Genomic DNA, 13,904 nt, shown 5'->3' with positions numbered 1-13,904 from the left:
AAAAGACTGCAAAAAAATGGACATGCCTCAAGGGTAGTCAAAAGAGCTGCAGCCTGATTCTGGCTACCATCATACTAGGGTAATTTCTACCTGAGGGCAGGCTGTCACTTACCAGGGACAGACTCACATAAGGCTTGCCCTCTCTTGACCATAGTATGGATAGGCTGGGACTCCCTTGCATTGTCCCATCCTTTCTATTGTCTTGTAGCTGGTGATGCCTTGCAGCTGTCCCAGAGAAACACCCAGAAAGTTCTGGACCCAAATTCCGGTGCTAGAGTTCTTGTTACTGACATAAAAATTATCTCTTGGATGACCATGCTTCCATACATGCACAGGAGATGGCAAAATCAGACATAACAAATGTTGACACCTAGGCTTACTACTCTGTAGTATTTCATACCAGCAGACGAGCTGCACACCACTGCCTTATCTGGGAAGAATCTGCAAAGCCTTTCTGAGCCGGCCACGCTGCTTCTGTTTCATAGCAGCAGGAGGTTGCTGACAGACATCTAGGGGGAAGTAAGGCTTACAGAATTTCTGCAGCATCCGTGGCCAGCTAGCATACTGCTGGTATTTTAGAATAGTTCAGTGAGGCAAAGAGCCCTTCTCAGACAGGCAGGGTGCAATGTTCATGTTGAATCTGTGGAAGTTCTGGGGTACAGAGCAACTTTTCTAGCCCTCTGGCACCATACTTGTTCCATGAATGAGTTTCAGCTGTGAGCTCATGCAGCCAACTGAATGATGTACAAATTAATTTTCTATACAAGTCCAATCATTAACCTACACACAGTTGTCAGAACTGTAGATAAAGACAGTGGTAGTGATGAGGATCTTTGTCGTATGCATATATGCATTAGGAACAGCAAAGATCGAGTAGACCATATCCAGGCAACTAGCTGGAACCCATCTACTCTTTCTGACAACGGAGCGACTACCTTGCAGTGGATTAAATTATGTTCCCCTTGTGCCTGATCGATATGACATTGAATACGGCACATTCTTTCCCAAACTCATCACAGTATGTTTCAGTAATGACATTCTGGGCACAGGAAAGTCTCCAGAGAAGTGACTGCTAGAGCAACACACCGTGACAGCATTGCTCTGACTTTCAATTCTACAACTCGTAGTAACCCCTCGAGGACTCTCCAGGATCTTACTTCACTAGCTAGAGTAGTGAACAGAACAGTACAGACAGGAAATTTTCTAATTTCTAACAAGCCACAGCTACTTGGTATGCATTCTTTCTTCTGTCAGCTTTGTCCTTTAGCTAAGAAGTCCCTCTCTCTGTCAGTGTTTATCTACCTTGATATATTTACAGTGCAGACTCCTGCCCTCACCATGTTGGTTTCACCAGACAAGACAAGCTAAGCTTATTCCACAGGTCCTGTAGCGCCCATCTATTTTACATGCATATCTATTCCCTTTGATTTAATTCTGAAATAGTGCATTTTAATATTAAATGCCCTTTCCATTTTTTTTTTAGCCAAAGGAAATGAGACTGCTTGGGTCAAGTTCTTTTCTTCGTTCATTATTTTAGGATTATTTTGCAAGGGTATTGGAGATGAACACTTTTGAACTCTGTAATACTAGAGATATAAATCTAGATCCAAATTTTTGTCTTGGATCCATTTAATGTGTTTTAGTCTTCTAAGAACACTTTAAAGATACCAGTCACAGTGGATCATGGGAGAGATTTTTAAGTAAAGAATACCTTCATGTACTGGGCTCTTCTGTGGTAATCTAATATTCTTTATCTTAGATTTGACAGGTATTTGAGTGTAAAAAGATGGGATAGGTGTAAATACCTGGCTATGACTTTGCACTTTTAAAATGTGCTTTCCATTTCCCTCTGAAGACTTTCCTTGCCAATTTCCTTCCAAAAGGTCCTTTTTGTAGAGCACACTGCTTCCCAGAGCTGTGCTGCCTTTCACCTCTGGGATTATGGGCTTCCCAAGCAGGGCTGCATAATATTTTCTCTCTCTGACAACAAATGCAATGAAAGCACTGCTGTTCACTGCTGCCCCAATTCTGATCATGAAGCTTCTTCAAACTGAAAACCTCAGCAGAACTGGGACAAGTCCAGTCTGTTCTCCTGAACAAGGGAAGGCTGTGAAAACCCACAAGCATGCTGCACCCAGGAGCTATCCTTAAACATCCTCCTGTGAATTCCTGCTCCTGGTGTGTGCTGGCAGGGCAGTACCATGACCAGCTGCAGAACACCTTCCCCAAGCAGCTCAGCCCCTTGGCATGGCTGGTGAGCCACCGACACTTGCAGAAAGAGCAGTTTCAGAGGAAGCTTTGGCACCTTGGGTTGCTTGTTTCAGACAGGAGCTAAATGGTTGTATTGATCTATGGCAACTGGTATGCCTGCTCTAACGCACTGCATTCCTTACAGTGCACATCTCTGGTAAAGTGGACAAGCCTTAAGCAGTGAGGGGAAGTCCCCACGTGCTGAAAACGCAAGCAGCTAGTTGTTCAGAACAGGGATGCTGTAAAAGTAGTGACCTGGGAGGGGCCGGGAACAGCCAGGCCCTAGTGTGGGGATGTAAACTTGGGGTTCCCAGTGCTTGTTGTAGCTTGGGCTTTGACTGCTGCTTTTTCTTCCTGTTCCTGCTGACAAAGCTGAAGTAAAATTGTCTAAGGAAGATTTTTTTTTTCCTTGGTAAGTTGCCTGGTCTGATTTTTGCAGACTATGTTTTAAAACCAGAAAATGCTTGCTCTGAAGAAGGCAACAGAAGGATTTGGGCCCAGCATCCCTTGGAAATGCCAGAGGAGCCATTTCCTACTCCTCCTGGATGCTGTGTTGATGTGCAGAAATGTAATGTTTCAGAAGCTCCTAAGAGTTCAATAAATGCAGTTCATCCATTTCCTCTGGAAGTTAAGTACTTGTGAAATATAATATACCTTATTTCCTAAATCATAACCCTTATAAGGGTCAAAATATAATGGAAGAAATTTTAGTTTTCTACTTTGTGGTTCTTCTGTCTCCCACAGGTCACTTTTCATTAGCCTTCCACATAACAACAGAAAAGAGCTCTGTATATATTTTGAGTGGAAGTTTTAGTTTACCGGCCAGTCTAGACCTTTTGAGTAATAGTCCACAAAAACAGAAGCCTGAATTTCAAAGTCAGAATTTCTCCCAACAGACCCGGCTCCTATTTTCAAGAGTTTTGCTGAGCTGCCTGGGTAGCTCCACCCCGCGCTTATGGGAGACTCGGTAACGGCAACTTTATTCTCTGTCATATAGAGGAGTCATGTTGTAATCAATGCAACCATTTAAAGTTAAGCTGAGAAACTGCATAGGTTTGCTGAGGGCAGGGGGCAATTTCTGAAGAGTCTTCAGTCCTTCAAAGAGCATGACCCAACATGTCAAAGTCTGGCTAAAAAACAGACACGTTTCTGTTTTCCATTAGTACTGTTACTGGTTTGGGTTTCTTTACTTTGACGAGCTGCTTCTACGTGTGTCTCCGAGGCAGCGTGTTTGTATTTGGGGCACCCGCCCCTGCGGCTCCGCCCGTGCCGCCCTGCACCCGCCGTCCCGCACATTCCCGTTGTCGGTAACGCCCGAGCTTCCTGCGGGGCGCGCGCCCCCCGCCAGCCGCAGCCCGGGAGCCCCGGGGGGCAGCGCCGAGCGGGCGGCCCCCGGCGCCGCGACACCCGCTCCCCGCGGCGGCGGAGACCGACGGCCCCACACCGGGGTGGGCGGTGGCGCGAGGGTCAGGCCCGGGGCAGGCCGCTGCGCGTCACGTGACCGGCGGGCAAAGCCCCGCGCGCGGCGGTGGGCGGCGCTGCCCCCTGGCGGCCCCACCGGTCGTGCGGGACAGACGCGGTACGGCGGGGAGCGGCACCGACCGGCACATACCGGCACGGCGGGGAGCGGCACCGACCGGCACACACCGGCACGGCGGGGAGCGGCACCGACCGGCACACACCGGCACGGCGCGGACCGGCACCGACCGGCACGCCGCGGCACCGACCGACACACACCGCACGGCGCGGAGCGGCACCGACCGACACACATCGGCACGGCGCGGACCGGCACACACCGGAACGGCGCGGAGCGGCACCGACCGGCAACACCGGCACGGCGCGGACCGGCACCGACCGGCACGGCGCGGACCGGCACCGACCGGCACACACCGGCACGGCGCGGACCGGCCCACCGCTGCCACGCCCGCCCAGGCAGTGTCCCCGCAGCGCGGCCGGGGCGGGGCCGTGAGCGCAGCCCCGCGAGGCGCCCGCCCCACAACCGGCGTCGCGTCCCCCCACGCGGGAAGAAGGGCGCGTGCCCCGGCACGGCTTCACCGGCGGGGGGCGGCGGCGGCCGTGCTGCCGGTTGGAGGAGAGGGGGCGAGCTGGCTGCCCTCGGGCCGCGTGTGACACCCCCCCCCCCCCTTGGTGCCACCGAGCCCGCGCGCGTCCCGGGCCACCGCGGGCGTTACCGAGCCGGTTGTGGAGGGGCCTCGCCCGCCTCACCTGCGGCGCGGACGCTCAAACACCTGCGAGCCCCGGTGGCGAACGGCTGGGGCTGGCAGTGCGGGTGCAGCCTCTGCTGCGAGCGGTTACCTCATCCTCATCCTCATCCCGGTCCTGTTTTACAGGGGGAGGTGCACCAAGACACACCTCAGCACTGAAGAGCATTGGGACAATGTGAATACATCCCGAGACCTTTTTTTTTTTTTTTTTTTTTTTTCTTTTCCAAACTGGGGCAAGTCTAATAAGGGTCCCCCATACACTCTTCTCCCCTAACTCGAGCAAAAGAGGCGGCTCTTTTTCTGCTGCACAGGCCTAAAACCCAATAAATTCAAACTTGCCCGGAGAGCTGACTGCCTTCCCCTTATCAACTATGTACTTCAGGATGTCCACTAAAGCTTTTTAACAGTTTTATGTTCCACTGTGCTGTGTTCTGGCCCCGTCTCTCCAATTCATCCTCTGCCGGGGTTGCAAGCACATCAGCAGGAGAGAGCTGGCAAGGAACGGGTGTCTCTGTTGCTTGGCTTTAACATGATTCCTCTGAATAGATTCCAGACAGACACTCAATATCTCTGTGAATGTAAAGTGAGGTTTTTTGTGTTTTTTTTTCTTTTTTTTTTTAAAAATGCTGCTGTTTTATTTTTTATACAAACTAAAACACCAGAGGTCATTGAATCCTATATTAAATACATAAATTAAAAAATAACCATTCATAAAACTTTACATACAATAAGGATTCTCTTCTACACGTTAATACATATAATACAGATACATGTCCAGTGTTTATCAAAGGGTCGTTCTGCCAAGTCATTTACAATTCTGTTCTGGAATAGACACCAAAAAAATTGGGAACAAGAAGTATATATAAAAACACACAGGTGCTGATGTGAGGGAGGGCAGGGGAAAAGAAAAAACCCTTTGAATCACCAGCAGCTGTGTGGCTGTTGATTGAACCTTGCCCTAGTGAGGAGAGCCTGGCCTGTTCAGGCCTCATGGGATGCCATGGAACGGAAAGCTTTGAGGGTTCAGAGGATGCTTCCCCCTGAGATGAAGGCAGGGAGTCTGAAAATGAAGCACATCTACAAAAAAAGTCTCCATGGTCCTCCAGGCACATCAACGAGAGGATGGAGCTGTGAGCCAGGCTGATAATACTGCAAGAAGCCCTATCTCCTTCTGCAACCCCAACTGACTAAATTAATCTCACCTAACTAGGCCCTCATCTGAAGTGCTTAAATTGAAAGAATAGTCTTCAAAATCTCCCGGTCAGTGGAGAAAAAGCAGCAAGTCAGATTTGGTCAAGCTGACTTGCACTGCATTATGTGGCTCATCTAGTGCTTTGATCGTACGGATCGCCTGGAGCGCTGGCAGTCCCACTACAGCAGAGGACGGATGGATGGGAGAAATCCAGGGCTATATTTGCTGTCCTCAAAGGCTGTAATAAATTGATTTTTATTTTGCTGGTTGGTTTGGGGGAGGGGAGGTTGGCTGGAGTGACTAATTTGAGGGAACATTCTCAATACTTTGCCTCAATGAATGTCAGGAACAGCAGAAAGCTCTGGATAAGCAAACAGCTTCAGGACAGAGAAGGGGAGAGACCCCAGAAAAACAGATCCGAAAACTAGTTGTCTGTGAGATGTAAAACTAAACCACGAGGAGTGTACCATTTGTGGCAGCTAAATAAGTCTAAATTCAGTTCCCCATACCTAAGTTGGAAGTATATTTTCATAAGCTATAGCAACGATTTACTATGTACAATATGGAATAGATATATGCATATATATGTATATATATGTACATATACATATATACTATATATAGATACATGTATATATATATACACAAACATCAAACTCATTTTGATCTAGCTGACAACAGAAAGTTTGTATTACTCATATCAGCAAGTGTGTTTTAGGCATGGCTTATGTTATGATGCAAGGGGAGTAAAGCAGCTGCTGTTCAGCTCTTGGGAGGGAATGCAGCAATCTTCTAAAAGTTTGCAGACCAAGATAAGCTGTGGACTGTCTACCACCCCCCAGCCCACCCTGAGCCCTCGGAGTACCTGCATGCATATGTACACATAAAAGTAAAGGAGCAGAAATTAGGCAAAAAAGAAGAAATGAAGTAAGATGTGCACAACACATCTCAGAGGGCCTAAATGGTGAAGCCTGCCACAAGACCAGTCAGGTATGTTCGGAAACTAGGTATTTCAATCTGTGCCGTGAACCTTCCCTATGATTGCCTGAAACAAATGTTCCTCATCCTCCTCTGCACAGGTGGAAGTTATTGCACCATCATGGAAAACAGGTGCTGCTCATTGTTCTGCAAGTGCTCTGTGTTTTAATTGCTGGCAGTAATACTAGGAAAAAGTTTCCAGCCTCTATTTAGTTGCAAGATGCTGCAGCCATGAAATGAACTGGTACTGCAACTGAGGAAGTGTAGAAGGAAAAGAGGGAATAACCAGAGAGGAAACTCCCCCTTTTGTAGCTAATAAGATATTGTAAAGTTGCTTAGTGATCTAAAGGTGTCAGAGGTGTGGGATGAGACTCTCAAAGGGCCTGATTCCAAAGCTCCAGGACTGAACTGCTAGCAGTACCCTTGGAAAGCACATGCAGGTTTGGGCCAACCTTATCCACAGATTCTTCTGTGGGGGGAAAAGAATTTGAACAAAGAGCATGCAACATACCTGTATTAATTTAACATACCTGCCTTCAAGCCTGTTTTTAAAAAAACGAATCAGAATTAACAAACATACAGTTGGTGCAAAATTCAGTAAACTCTTTGACTGAAACAAACTGCTTCAAGATATGGTTACTCTGTAACTTTAGTTCTAAGGAGCAGGAAAAAAAAATCACTTGCTAATAGCTTCTAACCTTTGATGGAAGGCTTAAGACAATCTCAGGGCATGCAATAAATGAAGATGTTAGGAGTCTTTGTGAAGAAATGGAGCCCAGCATTGCAATCCAGTTGGGTGAATGGACATTAATGATTAAAAGCTATTCTGGACAAAAAATAGCTGTTAGGGGCTGGCATCCTCAATACTAGAGGAACTTCATCACTGCTATGGCCAAGGAGCTGCTTTTGAAACCTGCTGAGTTGCTGTGGCAAGTTACTTCACTGCTTTGTGCCTCAGTTGCTTCATCTGTAAAAATAAACAAGCTAACAAAGGGAAGACTTTTTGTAAAGCACTTTTAAAGCTTCTGATGGGCAGAGTCGGTGTGCGTAAGATGTTGGTACATGCGAGCCCTGTTTTGAAGGTTTAAGTAATGCACAGGCTGTATTCTGGCCCTTAGTTTTCTATATTGTAAAACAGACATCCATTTCTCCCAGTTAAAATGAAGGCTCCATCGTGAAAGACACAGCTCATATAAGGAGCCTTGCCACAGGAACCTGAAGGCTAATCAGGCACGACTCCATTTCCAAGGAAATGAAAACAGAGGCACAGAGAAGTGCATTGTCATGCCTAGCTCATCCAGCACATCAGTGAGAAAAGGGAAGATGGGTGCAGCTGGCTGCTTTGCTCCCAGCAGGCCCAGGACCTTCACACTGTTTACCGCAGGTGTGACACTCCTCAGGGTTCGTTTCTTACTAACTACAGGGGGCACGGACATGTGATGCCTCAGGGAGACACCAGGACTGGGTTCCAGGCTTTGTGATTAGAGGTAAGTAATGCTTCGAAATGCAAACTACTTCTAGTTGTTCTTAACTGTGGAAAAATCTAAACAGACTAGCGATACTTCTTCTTACTTATAATAAGGATGTGTTCACACAGCTTTTCCCCATTTTTGGTTTACATGTCATTGATCAGGAAGCCAGCTAACAAAGTCAGTTTGACAAGCCAAACGAAAACATTTGTTCCAAGCTGGGACAAAATAGTTGGAAGCTGATGCTTTGTGGATCATACCACATGGACAAGGGGGTTGACTTTTTTCCCCTCTGTCCTCCAACATAATTCTTGTCTTTCTCAGAAGCTGCTCTGTAAGTCCAATCCAGCGATCCTCTGTGTATTATTCAAATAGTAAAACCAAGCATAGTCATTATTATCTCAACTGCAGTCTTTAAAGAGTAAGAAAAGTATCTGACAACAAACAGACTGTTCTTCATGGAAGGAGGGTGAAGAGAGATAAGGCTACAACTCTGTCAGAAATTCTCCTCATGCCAGACTCCCTCTTCTTCCCCTTCTTTGTTGAGTAGGGTGGTGCTTTGTTATGATCTCAAGCACAAAACGTGGTGCCCTGTCCTGCCCACCCTGCAGTAAACCAGAATGCATTTTTCCTTTCTTCCCCCCACATTGCAGCTGTCATTTGTTCCTGAGGTTAAAACCAAAGAAGGAGAGGAGTCCCTGCAGTGAGAAAGCTAGACAGTTCAAACCAAATGCTTTGTTGTCAGCATCTCTCCACGGCTCGTGTTTCTCCTGCTCTGTCCTGTTAACTTTTGATCCATTCATGGGATGACAGTGGCACATTTAAACAACTGCCCTGCACAGCAGGGATAGATTTTTCTGTTGTAACTTTGGTTCCATGCCCAAGACACACTGACTTGATCAGCTGAAAGTGGTTCCTTCCCTTTAAGTTCTTCCTAAGTGACATAGGTTCACAGTTTATTTCTCTTTCCCTTTTGTAATTTCAACATACAGAATTTTATTAGATGCAGCATATATCATAGCTTTAGACAGGAACTGTCAAGTAGCAAATCTTGAGTGATGGCTTTAAAATACAAGGTGGTTACAGTCTTGGCTACAGGTTGTTCCTTTTTATACTTTTTAAAATAGGTGTAAACAATGTTCTCTTCATCAGGGGGATGGAAGCATTTGCCTTTATAAGCACTTATCTGGGTGGTCGGTCACTCTAAAAATAAAAAAAAAGAACATCTGTATCAGGTAAGTTATAAGGTCCTCTACCTACCTACCCCAGCCAAGATGCAGTCTATCACTCACAAAGTTGAAAAGGTCTGTTCTTACAGTTATCCTTGTTAAACTGTTTCTGTTTGTATGAAAGGTATTTGTGAAAATTCTGGGTATTTTGCCAAGCCTGTCCATTTAACCCTCTAAAATACAGCCCTCTGGTCCATTAAAGTCCTCATGGGCGTCTTCAAATTAATAATTGTGCACCAGTTTCAATAACTCTTTAACAAAAGCTACCTAAAATTCACCAGTGACAGGAGACATGACAGCAGGTGATATGCTTGTGGTGTCAGGACAACCCCAGAACTTTCGCTACTGCAGCAAATACAGACTGTTCCTGTTCCAAGCAAGCTTTCCTTACCTATGGAAAAGAATTGCAGTTCTCAGGTTTGAAACCAGGGAAAAAAGGGTGTATTTTGTCTTTGCTCTCTCAGTACTCAAGTCTACAAGGTAAAATTTACTGAGTGCAAAATCCATGCAGACCAGACCTCCTTATGTGGTCACAAATAAGTGAATGTATATAAACACAGAAAAAAAGGCAGGTAGGAAAATCCCACATAAACAGAAAGTAGAGAGCTTCTGGATTGGATCCTATATATTGCTCCACATTGTTTCATTCATGCTTGTCCTTCCTTATCTGAAAAGTACAGCAGTGAGAGTGCTGTGCTCACTCTGAGAGAGAAAGAAACCAGAAGGTATCTGCGATTGCACTGTGGCTTTCTCTCAGCTAGTTAAAAGGTCAGTAAAGGATAAACTGCAGCAAGGCATGAGCAAAACCAAAGACCTTTCATCAAATGACTCCCTAGGTAATTTTCAAGGATGCATTATGATTTTTTTTGTTGTTTTATCAAGGATCTGTTTGAAGTGTCTTATGATAAGGTTAACTTGCATCTTGTGGAAATAAAGCAATTTTGCAAAGATCCCCCTGATGACATGTATCTCGGTAGTTCTAAGAACCAGAAACGCTGATGGCACACTCCCCGTGCCATGCTCACCCTTGTTGAGTTACTCCAAATGCCAAAGTCTCCTGGATAGGCAGGTGGTTTTTAAAGCAAATGGGAAACACAAATCAATGTCAGTTATTCTGTTTCCATGTATTCCAGCCTCAGGAAATATGACCTTGCCAAAAGTCCCTCTCAGTCTTGCCAACACCATTCCCAAATTGCTTCTCTCTCAAGATTTGCCCTCAGGTATTGAGGGGTGAGGATCCCATAGAGGGAAATGGAAGGGGTGAAGACTGGGATCAGGCAGGGGATAAGGAGCTAACAACTGCTTACCACTGCTTTGTTTTTGAGGAATTGCTGCAAGACTTGATGCTTTGCACTTGTAGACTGACTTGCCTTGGTAAAACATTCTACAGATATCATGCCTGCTGTGATGCTGGGCCTGCTACAGCTGTCTTTACAGTTCAAGGGAGTTCACAGCAACACATATCCTCTGGAAAAGTATTGAGTTTATATATCCCACACACACACCTTGCCCTTAAGATTTTTCCATTTTCATAGTCAGCATCCCATTCTCTACATCACTATATCTCCACCACTGTCATGGCTACTTCCTCTGCCGTTCAGCTCACAGTAATCCATCTTCTTGTTCCCTGCCTGACATTCATAGCCAAATATGAAAAAGCAGGATGGGGAAGGCAAAAGAATCATTCATCTCCTGGGTGGTTCTAGGAGTGGTACAACACACCAGTAGGCTCTCCTAGGCTGTAAACCACATTTCAGCTTGCTCTGATGCTTCTCGTCCTCTCTACGGGCAGTAGGGATACAAGTCATTCAAACTAGAGCCTCCTGTGCTCCCGGGGCCAGTGTCTATGGAGCAACACTGAATCCAGTGAGCAAAACTCTTCTCAGGTGGGCACTGTAGTTAGAGCAGCCTTCCTAAGCTCTGTGAAGTTACACCAAAGAGATATGCACCTGCTAAATCTTAGATGTTGTTTAAAACAAGCGGAAAAACTGTTGAAGGAGATTGGGCCAGTGGGGCAGTAGGGGAGGAAGTGAAGTCTTGACGTGGTCCCTAAGGGATCTATGTAAAACCCCAGCAGTGAAATCAGCCTTGATGCTGCTCTGGTTCCATTGCAGCTGGAACAGTCCTGTCAATCCTGAAGGGATCAGAAAAACACTTATGTTTCTTTTGACTATTAGTCCTTCTCAGTTAATGCACCAGTGAGGAGTGCATCAAATTAGCGGAGAGCTTGTACGAGATGTGACCCAGCAGCCACATGCAGGTAGAAGAATGTCTGCGAGTGAGTAACAATAAATCTGCTAGAATTTTAGGAGGAATGTAGAGTTCTGACTTTAAACACCTCATTAACTTTTCTAACCAGACAATATCTGCCCTCAAATTAGGCCAAAAGGGCAGAAGTGTTATCAGCAAATGTGCAGGTTTTGTTGTATTTTTTTGATGGCCCTGATTCTTCTCCTTTTATATGTGTGGTTCTCCCCTTCCTGCTTTGAGAAGAGGGAAAGGATGGCTCCTCTGCAACAAAAAATTCAGTCTGCCTTTGAATACATTGCAGAGCTAATTGTGAGGCTGCTAAAACATGTTTTTTCTTAGTATGCAGACACTGAAATGTTAAAGGGCACTTGAGATATTTTCACAGGCTCCATGACAAAGAGTTAATCAACACTGCTGGAATTCCACTGTCATAATAATAGGGTTTTTTTTTTTTTAGTATTTTGAGAAATGCTTATTTCAAAATATATCAGTATATACCTACAATTCCTGAAAAGCCAAGTGACTCATCTATGTTATGTCGGTAATTCTTGGTTCATCTTCCTTTCTCTTCTGTCCTGGCATACCAAAACCATGAATATGGCCTCAGGAAGCATACACTGACATTTTTGTCCTGGGACTAGAGATTTCCTATTCTAAGTTCAATTACAGGTGGATTAAGTTTTTCATATGAGTCATCTTTTCTAATGAAAAATGTCATATCTGTAAACAAAAATTATTTTTATACATCTTTGTGGATCTTTTTGGCATTTGCATCTACCACTGATGGGTTTTTTTAACTTCTGAAAAAGTCCTTTCAAAACTAAAAACAATTTAAAAAAATCAGGAAGACAATATGTCTTGATGAATTCTAATATTAATGAAAATTTTAATTTTTATTTCTCAGGATGCATGCTCTACTGCAAAGACTTTGCTGAGTGCTCCATCTTAAAAGAGACGGGCTTAGGAAAAACTGTTCAGTAGTTTAATGTCATGACTGCATTTTTAATCAAGGTGACCTAAACTGAGCAAGGGATATATTTTGAAGCACATTTTCAAAGAAGAACCCCATAGTTTCTATTTTTTCTTCCACCATAGCTGATACCAGCATTGGTAAAACTGATGTATAAGATTCTTACTAATTATGTAGCTGTGCCAGAAGGGACAAATACTCAATAGAAAACCAATTCCATACCCATACAGGTGGCAAACATATGTGCAAAATGGTATATACAGAAAATTCTGAACCTCTTATTGCCCCAGTTTTTCTCATACGCTTCACAAGGACTTTACTGTAGCTATGATAGAAACTGAAAAAAGGACAACCGTATAGCCAGATGCGGAAAACTCATACAGACAGGTTCTTGCAAATGTCACTGTCAGTTACTGTGAGTTTCCAAGGTGCACCTTAAATCCAAGAGGTTTGGGTGGGTTTTTTTTTGTTTGTTTGTTGGGGGTTTTTTTAACTCTCCCTCCAAGTTGGCTGCTTTTTTATGGACTCATGATTCTATCATACAGCAAAAGACAGCCATATAAAATTATCTGACACTACTGTGTACTGTGAAAATTTTGGCTTCTTAAAATTAGCCTATATATAATTTGGCTCTTTCAGAAGACTTTCTGATTTCTTTTTTCCCCAATATGAATAAGCAAGAAACTGTGAAATCAAATTTTCACCAGTTACGGCTACTCAAAATATCTCACAACTGCTATACTGCATCATGGTTCCCAGAAATCCTGCGGCAGGAACATTAGTAAGTATGCAGTCATAACTTCATCTGTTTAATGTTCACTGGATCGAGGCAATATGTTTTAAATAGCAGCAACTCTACAATGATGTTGGCCATTGTTTATAAGAGCTGTGATCACTGTTCTGTCCACGTTCCTCTGGTTCTCTCCTGTGGTTCATTCCCCAGTCAACCCAACCTCCATGTATATTGCTGCTTCATCGCAATAAAACATTCATGTTGAGGTCTGGCCAGCCAAGGAGGCAGTGGATTCTAGTTGATGTGGCTAATTTTGGGATTTGTCTCTGCATCAGCACAAAACTGCAAAAGAAATCCTTGATCTAGCTGAAACAAAGCACAAAATGGGGCTTTTCCTTAAAGGGAAAAGGAAAACCCACCGAACTGGACCCATGCCACTTAGCTATAATCAATACCCTGAAATGCACCTGGAAACAAAGGCTGAGCCAGTACAAATGGTGGAAGGGCATAGCAAAATATCCTTCACACACAGCTGTATTCTCAGCTTGCCTCAAGTGCAGGGTAGAAGAATTTATTCACTGACATAGCTCAAGCCAGAGCCAAGAGAT

The 13,904-nt window shown here is 44.8% G+C and overlaps 1 protein-coding gene across 2 annotated transcripts in view; it reads right to left on the bottom strand.

The window, feature by feature from the left end:
• Positions 1–9,085: 9,085 nt before the first annotated feature.
• Positions 9,086–13,904, bottom strand: part of JAKMIP2 (janus kinase and microtubule interacting protein 2) — a 67,028-nt gene continuing 62,209 nt past the window's right edge. For both annotated transcript variants that reach the window (XM_042790229.1, XM_042790230.1), the window contains exon 22: positions 9,086–9,317. The gene's annotated coding sequence lies outside the window, so the exon portion shown is untranslated. The remainder of the gene's footprint in view (positions 9,318–13,904) is intronic.

The sequence above is a fragment of the Tyto alba genome, unplaced genomic scaffold, assembly GCF_018691265.1.
Source record: "Tyto alba isolate M040663 unplaced genomic scaffold, T.alba_DEE_v4.0 Super-Scaffold_17, whole genome shotgun sequence".
In the NCBI taxonomy this organism is placed as follows: domain Eukaryota; kingdom Metazoa; phylum Chordata; class Aves; order Strigiformes; family Tytonidae; genus Tyto; species Tyto alba.
Note: the sequence above shows the minus strand (reverse complement) of the source record. Positions and strands in the feature narration are given on the sequence as shown.